The 20,584-nt window shown below is 44.6% G+C and overlaps 1 protein-coding gene across 4 annotated transcripts in view; it reads left to right on the top strand.

Moving 5' to 3' along the window:
- The window catches only part of SEMA4G (semaphorin 4G), a 225,694-nt gene that overhangs the window by 24,516 nt on the left and 180,594 nt on the right, over window positions 1-20,584 (top strand). Inside the window, exon 1 of one of the 4 annotated variants that reach the window (XM_073685300.1) lies at window positions 20,191-20,483. The exons of the other annotated variants lie outside the window; for them this stretch is intronic. The gene's annotated coding sequence lies outside the window, so the exon portion shown is untranslated. Of the gene's footprint in view, window positions 1-20,190; window positions 20,484-20,584 lie in introns of those variants that run through there. 4 annotated transcript variants of the gene reach the window in all.

Raw genomic sequence — 20,584 nt, 5'->3', positions numbered from 1 at the left:
AGGCTATGTTCACACGTTGCGTTTTTGCTGTGTTATTTTATGCAAATTAAAAGCTGTTTTTTACAGTTCCAGCAAAAGCTGAGAGAGCCTTGTAGACTGTGAGCCATTGGGGACAGGGTCCTCTCTTCCCCTGGACTGGGACTTGGACTTGAATTGTTTAAGATTATTGTACTTTTTTTTTTTATTATTTATACCCCTTTTCACATGTAAAGTGCCATGGAATAAATGGTGCCTTTAATAATAAATAATAATTTCAGAAATCTCATGCACACGCTTGTGCTTTTTTTTCTTGACTGAATGATGTGAAACGCATTTATTTTCATGATATTTTTTTTTTTCCCAAGTGTAAACCAAAATGTCTTGGTCTCCTCACATGAGCATGGATGTTAGTATTAGTACAGTTTAATTAAATTACTGATATATGTTAAAGTAAACTATGCCTGACCAACTCAATGCCCTACCAATGTCTGAAAGTGAACAATGCCTAACCAACGCAATTCCCACCCTACCAACTCAATGCCCTACCATCTGAAAGTAAACAATGCCTGACTAACTCGATGCCCTACCAATGTCTGAAAGAAAACAATGCCCTACCAACTAAATGCCCTACCAGTGTATGAAAGTGAACAATGCCTGACCAACGCAATGCTTTGCCAATGTCTTAGGTAAACTATACCAATTCAACTCCCCGCTGCTGTTTTTACATTTGAAATTGAGTTTTTTGTCATGAACTATTTTGTTCAGAATAGTCACTATTTTTTTTAGACATTAAACAAAACTTTTTCCTTTAAAAATTTTTCTAAAAATGTTTTATGGTGTCACATATGTCTTGCTTTGGTGTCCTAACACCTTGCATTGTTCATGCTTGTATGGTGGAAGCAAACCTGAACTTTGGGATCCTGTACAACTGCAGCAAAAAAGCAACGTGTGAGCATAGCCTAAGTGTTCTAGAGCAATGTCTGGATCATTGTTTCCAGGCACTGCTGCTTTCGATGGAAACTGTGGCTGCAGTGCTTGCGATATTTATGACCCATTGTTAGAATTGGTCATGAATATTAGAATGCTGGGGGTCTTAAACCTGGTACCCCCAGCCATCAGTTGTTTGCATCTCCGGTGGCAGCACATCTGTATTCACGGGCAGTGGCCATTCTTGGCCACTGTGGAAAGGTCATCAATATTTAAAGCCTGGAATACTCTTTATGGGGCTCAGGAATACAGTGTGTACCATTCGACGAGATGCAAGATCACGTTAACACTGTAAAGTAGGGGCGGACATACTATATGTGTGATTTGTGCCGCTCCACAAGGGCCCAGTAGGTTAGGAGGCCCGCTGCCATCTTCAAAGTACAATGTAGCTTCTGGCCTGACTCCTTCGCGCTCCCATGCTGTAAGCAGAGGCTGAGGCGGAGTGCAAGGGGACCGAAGTTGGACAGATCCAACAATCCATCCAGATTCAGAGCAGCGACTGCAAGCTTTAAAGCAAAAAGCTTGTAAGTGCGTCGCTCCTTGCTACGAGTTCGGCCACCACTGGTATACAGCAGTGGTGGACTGTAACCTAGACAACGAATAGTAAACAACCAAAATAAATATCCCACCGTTCTTCGAGAATGGAGAGGATTTTTAATACTAGGAAGATTGCAAAGTTGCTTGTTTTCATCTCAAGGGCAAAAACAAAATCCATTTAGGCTAATGAATGTCATGGTCGACAGTTAAGAAGTAGAGAAGGTGCTCTATGATTGGTGATGGACGCTCATATTTGTTTTTGAACGAGGACCCTCTGCTGCCTGTGTCCTTCCCAGCTGTAAACTACGGCACTGCCCACTCGGAATAATATTTCTGGCACCTTTCCTTGACTTTCGTTTTCTGTGTGGTTCCCTGCATGTAACGTGAGCTTGGTTTAATATTTATGACCTGTTTACACTCTGTTCTGTAGTCAGTGCCCTTAGCAGGAAAATAAATCTTCTCTGCTTTGGTAATGATGATGATGAAGTGACCCTTGGTAACACAGAAAACGCGTTTAAATTATTAAAAGCATAAATAATATGGGAGCAAAAATCATTTCCGACAATTCACACGTGGAAGGTTATGAAACCTTTAAGATGTGAAATGCGCTGGGCTTTGTTCAGTGTAAGGGTATGCGCACATGTCGCTGTAGCGCCCCGAGGGTTCGGCCGCTACAGGGGTATTGCACCTCACCCAGAGGTGTGGTATTCCACTCCCGGGTAAGGAGGGGGTGTGGAACAGGGCTCGTTTAGCTGCATGCATCACACACACCCCATTTCCGGGGGACAGCTCAACGGTGCTCCCACTAGACAGAAGTGCAGGCACGACAGCATCTGTCCCTGGCTGGAGTGGGGTGGGGGAAGTACACCCAGTGATGTAGGAGCAGGAGGGGACGGTCTCTGGGCATAGGTAGGAGCCCATTGGTTGCTAGTCACCTGGGCTCATACACAGAGAGGGAGGTATAAAAGGTGGGCACCATCTTAGTTCAGAGAGTAGAAGTGAGTTCAGGACAGTTCAGCCAGGAGGGCTGACAGGTTGCTGTGGCTCAGTCAGGGCCCAGCTCCACGAGGCAGGCCTGGAGTGAAGGCCAGAGCTAGAGGAGAAGGACAGTAACAGCAAGGAACAGGAACAGAAAGGAAAGGAAGAAAGGAACAGAACACCAAGAGAGGCCCAGAGACAAGAAGGCAGAAGGAACCCCAAAGGCCCAGGAGATTGCGGGTGACGGGTTGGCAGAACAGGGTACCGGATCCCAAGTTGGTGGAGGCGACTAATCCTCAGCCAAGGACCGGCGGTCGCGATCATATCTCACTACACCTACTAGAAAGGCACACCACATAGGGTCAGGGCAGCGAGCACGAAGCCCTCCCAAGAGAAGGCCCGAGGCAGCTGGACAAAAGTAGTGTCACTGGTGGGGCACGGCCAGAGAAAGGAATAGAAGGGAGTCCTGGGCCACACTCCGGAATTACCTGGGGGTTGACTGAGCCCCTTGCCTGGTGGACGCAGCACGGCTCGGGTGGTCCTACCTGCGCACAAGTGACCTGGATGAGAACTGTGAGTAAAGCATTTGAACTGCAACACCTTGTCTCTGTGCTTTCTCACCGCGTCAACTCTATTAGTACTGGGACGCCCGCACCATCACTCCCATCATCCACATTCTCTGCCCTGGGGCTGCACTCCTCCCGTGGGGAGTCACACTACCTCTGCTGCCTACCCCATCAGCCCCAGCGGTCTGCCTTGCAGCGGCGGTCCGCACTGACCGCAATCCACGGGTGGCGTAGTCGGACAGTTAACTTAAAACCTTACAAATAGACTGCCACTGGTTTGACCACCCTGAGCCACGGGACCGGGTCGCCGCCATGGAGACTACATACCCCAGCATCCCCCAGAGACCTGGTTCCGGGTAACCCACTACACGTGTACGCGAGGCCCAGGGGGCGAGTCATCGCCTTTCAGGCAGATTCCGCTTATAAGCCGCCTTTTAATAGGCTGTTACACAGCCATAAAACATGCGGGGATTGCCTGACATACATAGACAATCCCAGCATGTTTTGTGGCTAACAGCTGCGAAACATGCGGCCGCGGGGACTCGAACATGTCACTCGAGCACCCGTGATACTCGGTCCCCTAGGCAAACTCGATTAAAGAGCACTTGCACTCATATATATGCACATACCCTATCTAGGATCTGTAAGTCTATGTTCACACAATGTCTTTTTTTTTTTTTTGTCAAGTGGATTCCGCTCAGAATCAACCTGAAAAACTGCCACAAAATTGGACATAATGCACAGCAATGCCAAAACTACATTGCTGTGCACATGTTTCAGCTTAAGTTGCTTCTTTTAACCCCTTCAGGGATTGGAAATCCTGGGGCAGTTAAAAGAAGTAACATGTTAACTTTTCGGGCAGTTATGTTTTTAAGCCACCCGCTCTCTATGATAGAAGACATAGGCAAAAGATGGCTCTGGCAGAACCACAAAATTGTTAAAAAAAAACAGCTAGTGGAGCGACTTCAGTAAAAGTCGCTGGCTTTTTTCTGAAGTGGCTTTGTGAAAGAAAAACTCTTTCTGTCAGATTAAAGATGTGATGTGTACTCTGCCTAATATCTGGCTAAAAAAAAGCACAAAAACTGCTTATTTACCTCAAGGCTCGGGCAATTTCTAGACTTTTTATCAATGACTACTAGTGTTGAGCGATACCTTCCGATATCGGGCAATATCGGATCGGACCGATACCGAAAAAGTATCGGATATCGCCGATTCCGATACCGGAAACCAATGCAAGTCAATGGGACAGAAATATCGGAATGAAAATAAACCCTTTCTTTCCTTGTAGGTTAATTCTACATGAAGGAAAACAACTAAGAATAATGTAGAATGTATTGGGGGAGGTGGGGGAGACAATAAAGGCATAGAGGTTTAGCCCAATCAAATGGAATAGCAGGAATTAATATTTTTTTTAAGACGTTCTGAGTTACGGAAATATTGACTATGTTAAGTATTTTTATATTTTGTCAGATATTTATGTTTCACTACTTCCATGCTCTTCACCTTCTTTTTTACTTCTCCCACACTTTCTCCTTCATCATCCTCAGCATCTTTTTCATCCACTTCTTCTTCACCTTCTTCGTATTATTCTTTTTTTTTACATTCTTCATATTCTACTTCTTCATCTTCTTCATATTCTTCTTCTTCATCATATTCTTATTTGTGACAGGCATTCCTGTAGTTGTTATCTATAAAAGGTTGGACATTACACCTTTCGTTCTGCCCGTCACAAAAGATTTACAACAGGATTTGTCCGCGTTCAGTGTGGCCTGCAGCAGCAGGTCTTTTCCAGGGGCACCACGAGGAGGAACGGACTCATCCCCATACACTGCTTAGTCATCTTCTGCTTATAATTTAGATATTATCTTTTGCTCTGATTTTTAGTCTTATGCTTAATGTTCTTCCGCTTTTTGTTCTGCAGCTTCTTGTATTTCTGCTTCTTGGTTTTCTGTCTCTTGTTCTTCTGTATCTTGGTGCTTGTCTTCTCTTCTTTGTCCTCTTGGTCAACTTCTTCAGGGTCATCTTCTTGGTCTTCTTCGGGGTGGTCTTCAGGGTCGTCGTCTTCGGGGGTCCTCGTCTTCGGGGGTCCTCGTCTTCGGGGGTCCTCGTCTTCTGGGTCCTCGTCTTCTGGGTCCTCGTCTTCGGGGTGGTCTTCAGGGTCCTCGTCTTCTTCGGGGTGGTCTTCAGGGTCCTCGTCTTCTTCGGGGTGGTCTTCAGGGTCCTCGTCGTCTTCGGGGTCCTCGTCTTCTTAGGGTTGGTCTTCAGGGTCCTCGTCTTCAGGGTCCTCGTCAGGGAGATCCAGAGTGATTACCAAGAACCATTTCAAAAAGCTTGAACTTGGAAATGTAGCAGAAGGTACAAGAAAGCTGAGGAACTACCGAGGACCAGCTGACGGTACTGGAACCCGGATGGGTAGCAGAAGGTACAAGAGCCAATGGAACTGCCGAAGACCAGCTGACGGTACTGGAACTCGGTTACTAAGCAGGAGGTACCTGTGCCAGAAAGCACTACCAAGGACCAGCAGACGTTGGTGGAACTTGGATACCGAGAAGGAGGCACCTAATCCAAAGGCACTGCCGAGAACCAGCTGACGGTACTGGAACCCGGATGGGTAGCAGAAGGTACCCATGTAAAAAAAAGTTCAAGGCCGCGAGCCGGCCGCAGTTACCAAAACCCACAGTCCTACAGGGGGTGCTTGTCCTATTGGCACTATGGAACCAGCCTTCATTGCCAGATCCCGCAGCCCACATAGGAGTCACCTAAACTGCAGGCACCATAGAGTCGGCTAACCCGACCGCAACACGACAGGACAACGCATTGGAGGCAAAGTGACGTTGACACTACCCGGAAACAGCTGGCGTGCTGGAACCAGGCTGGGCAGGAGGGAGTACCCGTGCCGAAGACACTGCCGAGAACCAGCTGACGGTACTGGAACCCGGATGGGTAGTAGAAGGTACAAGAGCCAATGGAACTGCCGAAGACCAGCTGACGGTACTGGAACTCGGTTACTAAGCAGGAGGTACCTGTGCCAGAAAGCACTACCAAGGACCAGCAGACGTTGGTGGAACTTGGATACCGAGAAGGAGGCACCTAATCCAAAGGCACTGCCGAGAACCAGCTGACGGTACTGGAACCCGGATGGGTAGTAGAAGGTACTAGAGCAAATGGAACTACCGAGAACCAGCTGGCGGTGCTGGAACCCAGGGTAAATACTAAAAACAGAGTGGAGCCAGAGGTGTAATTGGAGCAAGTTTTAAATCAGTAGTACAGTGGATGTGGACAAAGCAGGAGAATTTGCCGGACACACAGCAGGGGAACAGCTGACGTTACTGAACCCCAATAACACTGGAGCAAGCGTTGACTGTGCAGACGGCACTTCTGAGCAGCAACTAGCAGTATTGGAGCCCAGGGTAAATACTAAAAACAGAGGAGCCAGAGGTGTATTTGGAGGAGGTTTTAAATCAGTAGTACAGTGGATGTGGACAAAGCAGGAGAAATTGCCGTCCACACAGCAGGGGACAGCTGACGTTACCGAACCCCAATAACACGGCAGCAAGTGTTGACTGTGCAGACGGCACTTCCGAGCGCCAACTGGCGGTGTTGGAGCTTAGGGATAATACTGAAAACAGAGGAGCCAGAGGTGTAATTGGAGCAACTTTAAAATCTGTAGTAGTGAGAATGTGGACAGAGCAGGAGAAATTGCCGTCCGCACAGCAGGGGAACTGCTGACGTTACTGAACCCCAATGACACGGCAGCAAGTGTTGACTGTGCAGACGGCACTTCCGAGCGCCAACTGGCGGTGTTGGAGCTCAGGGATAATACTGAAAACAGAGGAGCCAGAGGTGTAATTGGAGCAACTTTAAAATCTGTAGTAGTGAGAATGTGGACAGAGCAGGAGAAATTGCCGTCCGCACAGCAGGGGAACAGCTGACGTTACTGAACCCCAATGACACGGCAGCAAGTGTTGACTGTGCAGACGGCACTTCCGAGTGCCAACTGGCGGTGTTGGAGCTCAGGGATAATACTGAAAACAGAGGAGCCAGAGGTGTAATTGGAGCAACTTTAAAATCTGTAGTAGTGAGAATGTGGACAGAGCAGGAGAAATTGCCGTCCGCACAGCAGGGGAACAGCTGACGTTACTGAACCCCATTAACATGGCAGCAAGTGTTGACTGTGCAGAAGGCACTTCCGAGCGCCAACTGGCGGTGTTGGAGCTCAGGGATTACAGTTAAGGTGGTAGAAACATGAACAGAACAGGAGACCTGGATACTGTTGCCAACCAATTATTTATTCTGGAAGAGGACTGGCAAATTCATGAGAGATCCAGGCCTTGTTCATTTTGAGAAAAGTAAGCCGGTCAACGTTATCGGAGGATAGTCGCATGTGACGGTCTGTTAGTACACCACCTGCGGCACTAAAGACGCGTTCCGATAATACACTAGCAGCAGGGCAAGCTACCACCTCCAATGCATACTGACTAAGCTCTGGCCATGTATCCAGCTTACAGACCCAAAACTTGAAGGGAGAAGAGCCGTCTGGGAGTACACTAAGAGGGCAAGACATGTAGTCTGTCACCATCTGACGGAAACGTTGCCTCCTGCTGACTGGAGCCGTCTGTGATGGTGTAGACATTTGTGGCGGCGGGGACACAAAACTTTGCCACATTTCGGCCATACTGGTCTTGCCTTGTGCTGAGGTGCTGCTTCTGCTCCCTCTTTGTGCAGAGCTTCCTCCACTGCCTCGACGCACTGAGCTGCTTTGTAAAGCACTAGCAGCACTGCTCTCGGTTGGAATGGAGAACATGATGGAATGCACCAGTGCGTCTTGGTACTCCCTCATTTTACGCTCCCGGTTCAACGGTGTTATGAGGCTTTGTAAGTTGTCCCGGTAGCGAGGATCTAGGAGGGTGGACACCCAATAATCAGCCGTGTTGAGAATGTGGGCGATGCGGTGGTCATTTCTCAGGCACTGCAGCATGAAATCTACCATGTGCTGCAGACTGCCAACTGGCCAAGAAACACTGTCCCCTGCTTGAGGCGTGATCTCTGCCTGCTCTGCATCACCCCACCCTCGCTCTAGATACTGACTACTAGAGCATTGTGTACCTCCCTCCTCTGGACAGATGTCTTCCTCATCCATGGACTCCTCCTCATCCTCCTCACAAAGTGTCCCCTGCCTAGGCCTTTGTGAGGAACCCCTTGCGCAGACTGTAGAGAAGCAGATGGCATTTGTGACTCCTCATCCTCCACCTCTTCCAAAACCTCGTCCCTTAGTGCTTGCAGTGTTTTTTCAAGCAGGCAGATAAGGGGGATAGTCATGCTGACTAGTGCATCATCTGCACTCGCCATCCGCGTGGAATAATCGAAGGCACGCAAAACGTGGCAAATGTCCTTCATAGAGGCCCACTCAGTGGTGGTGAAGTGTGAACGGCGCGCACTGCGACTTGTTTGCGCCTGCTGCAGCTGGTACTCCATTACTGCGCCTGCTGCTCACACAACCATCCAACATATGTAACGTTGAATTCCACCTGGTGGGTAGGTCACATATGATGCGATGTTCCGGAAGACGTAATCGGCGCTGCGGAGCTGCAATGCGTGATCTTGCATTGCTGGAACGCCGCAAGTGAGCGCACTCTATGCGGACCTTGTGAAGCAGTGCATCAAGATCCGGATAGTCCCTCAAAAAACTGCACGACCAAGTTGAGCACATGTGCCAGACATGGGATGTGAGTGAGGTTGCCTAGGCCCAGAGCTGCCACCAGATTTCGGCCATTGTCACACACTACCATGCCTGGCTGGAGATTCGCTGGCACAAACCACACGTGTGTTTTTGTAACTCCACCACGTGCTTGGTCCCCACATGTTTCCACATATTTGTGGTATTGAGGTTGCTGACACTTTTCCCTCTTTTCACCTTCTGATTACACAGCTTGCATTTGACAAAGCAAATGTCATCTGCAACTGTGTCAAAAAAGGACCAGGCACTGCAAGTCTTGGGAGCGCCCGCTTTGGATTTTGGAAGAGCCATGCTCCTAATGGGTGCCGAAGTGGAGGCTACAGGCAACCAAGTCTGCCCCCTCCCTCTCCCTCCTTTTTGGGCTGTTCGGGGAATCTCTTCCTCAGAGCTGCTCCCACCACCTTCCTGTCCCTCACGCCATGATGTGTCAAGGACCTCCTCATCTACACCACCCTCTTCAAACAACTTCTCCTGGGTAGTCTCGACAGCACAGTACGCACCAGAAAGTGGCACCTGAGTCTCATCATCAGATGCGTACTGAGGTGTGCTGCTGACCATAGGCACTGGCCCACCTGCCTCTTCAGATTCAGAGAGACAAAACGGTTGCGCATCACTGCATACTATCTCTTCTTCAAATTCTCGAATTCTTCTTGGCTGGCCCCCTCTTTCCAAGCCAAGAGATTCAGAGAACAGAAGTAGAGATGGCTCCTGTCCAGGGCTCTCTGACTGCCTGGGCAATTTGGCAGGTGGTGAAGAGACAGATGGGTGCTCTTCAGTGCTCAGGACCTGAGAGGATCTGGAACTAATTGAAGTCGATGCGTTAGCTGCCATCCATCCGACAACGGCTTCAATTTGGTCCTCCCGCAGCAGTGGGGTACGGCTAGCTCCTACAAAGCTGCGCATAAAGGACTGTTCCCTGGTAAAACTGGGGGATGCTGAGTCACTGGTGCCCGCAGCAGGCACAGAATCCCCACGTCCTCTCCCTGCAGAAACTCCACGACCACGTGCCTTACTCCCTGCCTTCTTCATCTTGGTAGACTGATAAAGATAGGCAGAAAAGTACTAAGGGCTTAGTGTGCTTATTCCTGAACAGCTGCTAACAGGTATAAGAAACACTAATTTTATAAAGTGTGGACTAGACTTTAATATGAGCTAATGTGGCCTACACAACTATAAAGTGGAGTGTTTCGTGAACTTTATTTAGGTTTTTTTTGTCACAAAAAGACACTGGATGTGCCTAAAGATGTAATAACGATAGTATCACAAACTTTTTGTAGCTATTACAATGTAGGAAGGTAACCTACAATGCAATAGATGAGGCTACAAAAAATAGGCTAATACTAATCTGGCTGGGGCTGCAGGGCCCAATGCTGCAGAAAGGCTCCTCTATCTACTCCTATATAGTGTGTTTGGAACCAATTTAGCTGAATACGGATGGAACCACCACACTAATAGGAGAAATCAGGAAAAATAATGAATTGGCAAAAAAGGACAATGTATGAGGCAGTGACGCACGCTGAGCGCACTACAACCAGACGTGGTTGAAGCACACACTACAGGGTGAGCTGCACTCACACACCAGACCTTGCAGACAGCGTTGAACAGTACAGATGCAGAGCACTGTGCACTAGCACTGCAAGACCAAAAAAATTTCTCTATCTACTCCTATATAGTGTGTTTGGAACCAATTTAGCTGAATACGGATGGAACCACCACACTAATAGGAGATATCAGGAAAAATTATGAATTGTCAAAAAAGGACAATGTATGAGGCAGTGACACACACTGAGTGCACTACAACCAGACTTGGCTGAAGCACACACTACAGGGTGAGCTGCACTCACACACCAGACCTTGCAGACAGCGGTGAACAGTACAGATGCAGAGCACTGTGCACTAGCGCTGCAAGACCAAAAAAATTTCTCTATCTACTCCTATATAGTGTGTTTGGAACCAATTTAGCTGAATACGGATGGAACCACCACACTAATAGGAGATATCAGGAAAAATTATGAATTGGCAAAAAAGGACAATGTATGAGGCAGTGACACACACTGAGTGCACTACAACCAGACGTGGCTGAAGCACACACTACAGGGTGAGCTGCACTCACACACACAGACCTTGCAGAAAGCGGTGAACAGCACAGAGAACTGTGCACTAGCACTGCAAGGCACAGCAATTTATAAAGTAGTTTGGGTAAAGCAGAATAGACCAAATAGGTAGCTAAAACTGTCCCTCAGAACAACGGCGTCCTATCCCTAACTGAATTCACAGCAGAGTGAGCTCAAAATGGCGGCGGCGGCTTTTATAGTGCATCATGACATAATTTCAGCAGCCAATCACAGCCATGCCATTAGTTAAGATGCCTACATGCCTAACAGGATGTGCCCACACTTCTTAGGATCCTCATTGGCTGAATAAAATGAAAATGGCTCATTGCATTATGGGAACTTCCGATTCCGGTATACGATATTGCAAAAGTATCGGAATTAAGTATCGGAATTCCGATATCGCGAATATCGGCCGATACCCGATATTTCAGTATCGGAATGCTCAACACTAATGACTACAAAAAAAATGTTGTCCAGAGGAACAACATGCAGCCTATAAATAAGCGACGTGATATCGCTGTCTTAAGGAATGGATGGGTGACACGAACATTTAGTAGTCCTGAAATCCCAGCACATAGTAAATAAAGTCTCTTAAATAGTCTCTTGCCTAAGACTATAACAAGCAAACGGGTTCCAGTGTGTTTTTTTTTTTTTTTTTGTCATTTGCTTGGTGGTATTAGTTAGATAAAAGCCAGTTATGGTATGGATATTCCATAAATTAGTTTCCATGTAGAACGTTGATATATAGAATTTAAAAATTCCAATATTCCCATGTATGATCAAACTGTAAAGATGTTTTGCCATTTTGTACCGATTGTCAAATGGTAATAAAAGCACGGCTCATACCTGGTAGCTACTTTGGGTGCCTGCCATACATGGGTCATGTGACATGCAGAAGTAGTGCTGTTGCTTTAAAAGCATTCAGCTACTATTAGAAGTAACACAAGCACAGGAGACAGGAAGTGTTGTGCTCCTGAAGCATCCAGCAACTAGAGGGGTTAACACAGTCACAGGAGAAGAGGAGTATTTTACCAGAGCCCCAGGGGGATTGTGGGTAAGTTGTTTACTGTCTGGCCTGAGCCAAAGAGAAAGGTGATGTGTGTGTTCTGTATCTCACAGAAGTCAAGGGAACAGAATTCAGGTCAGGAGGGAAGCTAAACAAAGGTCAGTTAGATTCCCTGAGCTAACATGTGGAGTATTATCGGCCAGGAAGAGAAGGACTGGAAGGAAGCCTGTCCTAGAGATCATCTCCCTCATCACACCATCCCCCCCCCCCATCTCCATGCAAGATAAAGAATGCTGTGCATCATGTAACAGGTCTCGTCCTTATCTGAACTTAGTCGGCGTGCGTGTAACAGTCACTGTTTGGCACAACGGCATGGCAGGATGATCAGGCCCACCATAGGATCCTGCCATATGCCCATGTTCTGACACAATTAATGGGTCTATTCAAAGGTCTAACAGAACATAGTCTCCTTTGAGTGGGGTGGGAATTCTCTTGAAAAAAAACAAAAAACACACATGCACATGTTCTGTAGACGTATATGATGGGTCACAAGCTGTTTTTCTTTGGTTGGCCCAAGGGTCCTCAATCTGACATTGTCGGCTGGCCTTCTGCAGTCAATATGTCATTTTTCATATCATGGGGGGTGTATACATTCTCAGCAGAATCTCTATTTCCAACGCCAGGTTCAAGATGTAGTACTATAATCTTTGGGGTCCACTGGTGTATCTCATAGTGAATATGTAGATCTCCCACTTTTTAGAAAAGTGGTGAGGTGAGTGCAAAAAGACTGCAAGTTTAGTGAAAATAAATTCTGAATCTGTCCCTTTTCTCTACTGAGCCGTAAGTAGCCACTTGTGTTTTGCTGATTAATCCTGCATGGTAAAACCTAGAAATGTGATTTCCATCCTACTGTTATGGGAAAATTCCTGCTTGTACAGAGAACTGCAATTCCCGTTCATGATTTGTTGGTTTACAAGTGTAAAGGAATCCATGCTCTTAACTGGAAATTCAGGTCTGTGTTGTGAAATGATCACCTGGTGTGTAAGGTCTGACCTTGGTTACTGAGCCGAGTGTAGGGTGGAGAATATCTAGTACTCGCTCATTGGCTGGACCTTCTGGAGCAAATGGCATTTGTCAATGCCGAACAAAGAGCAACACATGATGCAACCCTTATATTTTCCCTGTAGACATCAGCAATGGAAATGTAGAGACTAAAGAGACACAAAATAGAAATTAAAAAATGGCTGCTTTTTAGTCTGAAAGTTTTTAATGCAAGTAGTCAAAGTCATTTTTCAGGGTAAGCAGAGTCCATCACCTCCTAGTTATCTCTGTGTTCTGCTGCAATGACTTGGTTCAGCCTTACTAGGTGTTACCAGTGTGGTAAGGTATCTGTCCTTTCGACCTCATCTTCTCGATTTTTCACGTATGCAAAAAACAATCTGAGCATCATCAGTGTCTTTTGATTTTCGTTAGTGTCTTGTCATCCGTTCCGGTTTTTCATCATTGTTTCACTAGTGATTTTTGACATATCAAAAATAAATAAATTGCAAAGCTTCTCCTATCGTTTGCAGTGTTCATCACTAACGACATCCGTGATATTCACACACCCATAGACTTGGGTAATTTTGATCCGTGACTCAGATCGAAACCAATCATGTTGTCGTGATGGACATGTGAACAGCCCCATAGACTATAATGGTTACGTGAAAAGCACAGAACGTGTATGTGACTCACGGACACCTGAATAAGGCCTTGGGGATCATTTATGCAGATTCTTTTCTTTCTTTTTTTTTGTAGCTGCAATAAGGCAACACTAGTTTTGTTAAAATGGCTGCAGTTTTTCTGTGACTGCTAAAATCACTGCAAAAAAACCCCTATGACATAAGCAGCAACAATAAAGACTCTGGATGGGGGAGAGGACGAGGAAATAAATGAAAACCTTTTTTTAACCATGCCCCCTCCACTCACAGAAGTGATGGTGCGGTGCCAATGTTGAGACGTCCCAGACTGTGTTGACCATTTTGTATAAATGGAAACCAGAATGAAGGAACGGAAGCAAGATCATACAAAAGGTGGCAAACGCTTCAACCTCTTTGAGGTCATGTTAGAGTAGCGTTGCACTAAATTTTACCATGATTATCGGCCAGCCAGCTATGGAGTTCTTACCTGAATATTGCTCCGCAGCTGAGGCTCCTGGCATCAGAGGAACGTCTAGGCAAGTTAACTGACCACTTTTCCAACTGTATCTTCTGCCTTCCCGTTTTGATGTTGCTGCAAATGTCGCTGTCAGCTATCCTGAATGGTGGTCATCACACTAACGGGTGTCCACTATAGAAATTGTGAAAACAGCATCAATATCAAACCCCCCCTCCACTCGCCCCCTTTTATATGCAAGCTGCCAGTACTGTTGCCTCTTGCTGAGCGTAGCGTCTGACTCCGCTCTCGGTGGGAGGGCTAACTGATTTGAAGCCTGAGTGAATGATATGAACACATTAGCTGATATGAATGAGTTTTGGTTCTTGGCGAAATTTGTCTGGCTAAGGCTCAAAAAAGATTGACAGGCTTCCTCATTAACAGAAATAACTGCAGGCTATAATAAGATGTTGTAGTATATGTTATACACACGCACATACTGAACGTATGCATGCATTTTGTGCATAAATCATTTACTTTAATAAACTTCTGTTATAAAGAAAAAGTTCTTCAAGAGAACCTTTCATATCCAGAAACACTATTTACCTGTAGATATAGGGGTTAATCTGCAGGTAATTGGCATTTAAACCCTGTGAACCCAGGAGCAGTGGCCACAGGGAGAAAATGAAGTTTTATTCTCCCTGCAGCCGCTTTCTTCCCATCATTGGTGGTGCAGGGAGTGGTTACAGTCACCACTGACTACACAGTTTGTCTTGTAAATATATAAGTTGGCGGCACAATCAAACCTTATTCAGCCATATTAGGGACTTGTAGCAACTGTTTAAGCCACCTGAATGGGTCTGTGCCTGTCTGTGCTTTTTTGTGTAAAACTGCCAAATTAAAGTTGAACGATTTAGTTTTAGGCCTTTTACTTCTTTAGTGGAGAAATAGAAGTTAATAATATTTACATATATTATTTATAACCTAATATATTTGTCATCCCAAAAACAATGGAAGCAAATACAGACAAATAAGTAATGGCAATCTTTATTAGGAATTTAATCTAGTACAATAAAAAAGTTAAGAGGGGGGAGAAATGTGACCACACCTATTCTGAACACAGATAAACAGCCAAAACATGAAAAAATACACAGGCCTAATGAAATGTACAGGACTCAAGACTACATGTTATACTGAGGGCATAGAGGACCTTAAACAGAGGCACGTAAAAGACCATCAATGATATCCCATGGTGGGTAATGTACACTATATGCCAATAATATATATATGCAAAGAGAAGAAGCACATATTTAATCACACAAAAAATCTGAACAACGTTGAGGAGGTAAGGAAGGGTATTGTAATCCGTGTTTCGCGTTCGCTTCTTCTGGGGGTATGAATAGGGGACACACAGGGTTCTTCCGGGTGGCTTCCTGTACACGACTCTGCCATCGCAAGCGCCATCTTCCGCTGCTATTCCTTATGATTGGTAAGTCCTTAAATAAAAAGAACCCTGTGCATCCTATTATTTATTGGCCATCCCACTTTTGGTACTAATATATTTGTCATCTCTTCAGGCAACGAGTTTCCATGTAGCTATTATAGTTTGTGTTAAATTGTCTGATGTTTATAGGTTCACGGTTCGGGCAAGTCATGAATGTTTGATGGGCATGTTATGCCGTGTGCCAGGCTCTGTTGGTGCAGCAGAGAAGAAAATATATTTATTAGGAGCAAGTATGAAGCAACACTTTGTATGTTTCTCTAATTTACAAGTATCTTCTTTAACTATTTTTAATTGCTGCTGCTCATTTATCAATAAAAATGAATGTCATTGGATAAATGACCTTTTATTTAAATCGAGCTTCTTTTTTAAAATCACAATCTTTATTGAAGCTAATTTAGTAATTTTGCAATTTTCACATAGGCCATTGGTGCTCTTTTAGACTCCTACTTCCTGTCCTTTCAGGAAGAGTTTTCAGGAGCCTCATTATCATCAGAGACAGTATAACAATCACACGTAACACCTCTATACTCAGCTGATAACACAGGATCCACCAATGACAATAGGTAATGACACAGCTCCCTCTCCCGCTTCACAGTGGCCTATGTACCTTTGTAGAGATATAAAGGCCAATATATGTATATATCTATAGATAGATATAGAGAGAGATATAGATATATAGATGTATGTATGTATTTTTTAGAGCGAGGCTTTCAACATATAGCAGGTTATAGCCCATTTACACCAAGAGGAAACGGATACTACTGTTCTACTTTATTGTGTACCGGCCGAACGAGCGCCCATGCATGATTGGGAACATCTTTGAAGTTCTTATGTATGAACAGTCGGTTTTGTAACTATTTACACGGTGAGATTAGCGTTATGAATTCTTGAATTCGTTCACATCTGAACAATATTTTCTTTGAGTCCTACTGTCACTTTAAGGGAGGGGATGTTTTTTTCAGATCGGTTTCTCCTCTTTATTCCTGTGGCTGCAGCTCCAAGATCTTAAGGATTAATAGGGCCTGATAAAATTTCTTTGACACTTGTGTTCAGCTAGCCGAGCGAGTGCAACGGCTTGTGCGAAGCTGAGAATTTAAGATTTTCTGACTGGTGCACTGTGCATTTGTATTTATTTCTAGTTCTGATTCCAGTTTCTGCGAAGTCCAATATCACTTTTGTAAGGACTTATTCAGATGTCCATTTTTCGTTTACAAGTTCCAAGTTTTTTCACAGAGAAAACTTGTACCTTCTAAAGTCTATGGAGCTGTTCACATGTCCGTTTTTTGCAGAACAAGTAGTCCGCAAAAATCACGGACACATTTCTGATATTGTAATAAGTGTCAGGTCAAAATCGGCAATCCAAGTCTATGTCCGTGGAAAAATCGGGACTAAAAAAGAAAAATACATTTGTGTTGTAATCATTTTTGACTTGCAAAAAAGTCACAATTTGCAAAAAAAACTATACATTCATATGTGTCATTTGACGCATTGGTCCTTTGCACTTTTCTAATAGTATATTGACCTACCATGCTTGCATTGGTCTTGGGCTCATCTCTTAGGTTGGAAAGTGTACTACCATGCTTAGAAATTTGCACTATTGTGTTTTGCGCCAAATTGATAAATATGGCGTGGCAAATTTGAAGTCAGTACTTTAAATATTTGGCACAAATTACACCACAATGGATAAATGTGGACCTATGACTGAAGCGAAGTAGGAGAGTTCTGTAAGGCTGCTTTCACATTGTGTTCCAGCACCCGTTCAGTGGCCCCTTCGGGGTTTACGTCGGAGCCCCTCGCAAAACGGGATTTGGACTTATGTGCCGACTGGGCCATAGATTATAATGGTGACGGCAGAGTGAACATGTACTCTGACGTGCATCATTTTCTGGCGTATACACCTACTGGAGGCAGACATCCAAACATAGTAGACTGCGTCTGAGTGTCCACCTCCAGCAGACGTATACTACCGAAAATGATGCATGGTAGAGCTTGTAGACAAAAGTGGCGCTGTATTTGAAAGAAAGAAGACAAGTTTTTTTTTTAATCCTAGGGAACTCATTCATGTAAACCTCTGACCCTCCATGATGTCCCATAATGCCATGAAGGAGGTGCTGGTGTATGAAATGAGCTCAAGAGCTGAGCCTGCTCCACACAAGGCAGATCCTGGCTGTGTTACACAGCCAGCTTCAGCCTGTAAAAGCAGCAAGAGGCGCTAAGCTCCGATCACTGCTTAAACCGTTTAAATGTCTTATTTGAAATGAAATGGAGCGTTACCAGTGTGAGACATGTAGATCAGGAGAGCAGCCTGTCAGTCATTACATGTCTCACTCTGGTAACTCCCTCTTTTATTTAAAATAAGCTCTGAAGGCAGATTCTTGGGGAGATCTATGTCCAGCCCATAGATCTTAACCGCTCATTTACATATTAAGAAAAACATAGGTTTCTCTAGAATAAGACATCAGATCGCAGATGTCAAGGTATCGTTTTATTCAACTTTTTATGAACTTATGAATAGACGACTTGTAAGTGTTCATTCTACTGACAGATTCCCTTATAAAGGGTTAATGATTTTGCACCTGTAATCTCGCCCTACTTTATATTTCCATTTGTAGGACGTAGTGTTTTATGGATGTCAGCACAGACGTGTTTGGATTGCTAGGGGTCAATTTCCACCATACTGTGGAGTTAGGGACTTTCCATCTCATTGTCATATTCATAAAGTTGATATATTTGGGTTATTGAGGATAAATTAAGTTAGGAGGGATATATCTGGGTATATTGTATGTGTGTATGTATGTATTCTCCTATTTTTGCTATGACTTTCTGCTCTTGTATCACCCTGTGTACTCTCCTGGTTGACACCTCTTGGTTGTGTTGAGATGCCGGTTTCCCTCCCTTTGGTTAGTAATAATGTATAGTATTACAGCTTACTTAGTAACAACCTTTGGTGAACCCATTTAATTTGTACCCATATTTCATTTTGTATATTTTCTATTGTTTTGTGATGTTTGTTTTTTCTTAGACTACTGATTGCATATAATTGGGTTATTGTTGGCTCTGGATAACAACCGATAGGTTCTATGAATGATAATGCATTTAGTTGGGAGACAGGAAATATAAGGATGTAAAGGATGATCATTGCCTTTGTGAAACTGCCCTGTTGTCTTCAGATAAAGAGGAAAAAGCATTTTGTGATCATTTGTATATACAGAATGGAAGTTGGTCATCAAATAGCACATATGTTCATGTGATAGTCGTGGTGACTTGTTGGCACCCTGATAATCCTTCCCTGGTGTAATGTCACATTGTAGTTACAGAAGACCGAGTCGTTTTGTAATTAATCGAATGTGTTACGAATTTCCTGCAAATTAAGAATATGCCATTCGGCCCTAATTTTTGAATTCTCTACTGGGTTTGGGAGGGGTTAAATGATATACTCCCCTGTGCTAGACCTTACCTGTCCTGCTGCCACATCTCTCTGCTCAGTCCACCATTGCCCCCTCTGGTCTTCACTCTTTTGATGCTGACTAGGCCTCATGTGGTGCGAGACACCCATCAGTGACTGGTCGGGGACTTGCTGCGGCAGGACAGTTGAGAGGCAGGCTGAGGACAAATCTTTTAATATTTTCTAATCCCTCTCCGGACCTCTGATCAGAGGTGGACATATCATTCATGCAGCCACACGCGGGGACATTTCCACTTTTAAACCAGTGGAATTGTGCATTTTGATGAACTATTAGACAGCAAATGGCCGCGATATTGTTCTTGCACAGGTGCCCTCTTCTGTCTGTGTCCGCCAGTACTTTTCAGCCATTGCCATTCACTTCTGCCATTTTTATGAGCCATCTTTACTATGCACTTCCCAGGTGAGGCTCTCTCCATATTTTCCGTTATATTAATACAAAATTAAGGTTTGCCGCCTCTAAGAGAGAGCTCTCACCCTTGCACTATGCCCTTTATGGCCACATGAAAGTGATCTCCCTATTGTTTTGCATTTTTTTATTCAGTACCATCCTATGCAACTTAATTTAACCTTTCATTGCAATATTGTGGTAGCATCACACATCATATGGGCTATTCATTTTTCTTTATTATGTATGAGCTTTTACCAGGCCTCAGATCATATGTATTTATGTGTGTGTGTATATAAATATCCACACACTTCAGGGGGATGTAGGTGGAACTCCCGACCGCACTGCAGAAACACAGTGTGAACAAGGCCTTAGATTACAGAAATAATTGGCTCAGTCGTTTTGAGCGTAGGGAGGTGGCAAATAGTTTAGGCGACTATCAAACAATCAAACATTTAGCTCAGTCTCTACTAATATGTGATTGTTGTAAAAATCTAAAGCAGCCAAGGTCCCAAATTTTACCTTACATTTGTCACATTTCTTTTACTTTAAAGCCTCCCTTTATGATGACCTTAGTACAGAAGTGCCGCCTTAGGTATATTGTTACTTACATTTTGCCTCTGGAGCCCGAGCCTCTTACTTTCTTCCTTCCATGTTGTAAACTCTGATGTTCTTTGCTCGAAACCCTTCATCAGTGCATTCCACAGCTAATCCTCTGTCAGGGCAGCCATGTCTGTGGGATGGGGATCTGAGAACTGTCATCCCGAAAGGGGGAGTGAGGGATTGTGTGTTGCATTTTTTTGTCTGTCTGGATCCACCTTTCATGGGGAACCTACACTTTTGTAAGGCTGTAATGTAGTTCCTGTCCTATATGGCTCTATTATCTAGTTTGGCATGGGAATATGAGAGTCCCGTGGGACATAGGGGTCAACTTCTTACCGGATGTCACCATCGGTTCCAACTTGTTTGTTTGAATTTCTTAAAATTGCTTCGGAATGAGACTTGAACACATTTTCATCAACCTCAACCTTAATGAAATCTTTGGGATCTGTAGTACATCGAACAACTCAATTCCTGGTACATTTTTTCAGGTAGGTAGAATACACCTTTATGCACATACATGAGGTAGACGTATGTCTGCTACAAATGGTGGAAACACTGTGTGCAATTGCTTGTTTGGTTTTTTTTTCCT

This window comes from Phyllobates terribilis, unplaced genomic scaffold (assembly GCF_046119375.1).
Source record: "Phyllobates terribilis strain yellow unplaced genomic scaffold, ASM4611937v1 Scaffold_5__5_contigs__length_657084704, whole genome shotgun sequence".
Taxonomy (NCBI): domain Eukaryota; kingdom Metazoa; phylum Chordata; class Amphibia; order Anura; family Dendrobatidae; genus Phyllobates; species Phyllobates terribilis.
Note: the sequence above shows the minus strand (reverse complement) of the source record. Positions and strands in the feature narration are given on the sequence as shown.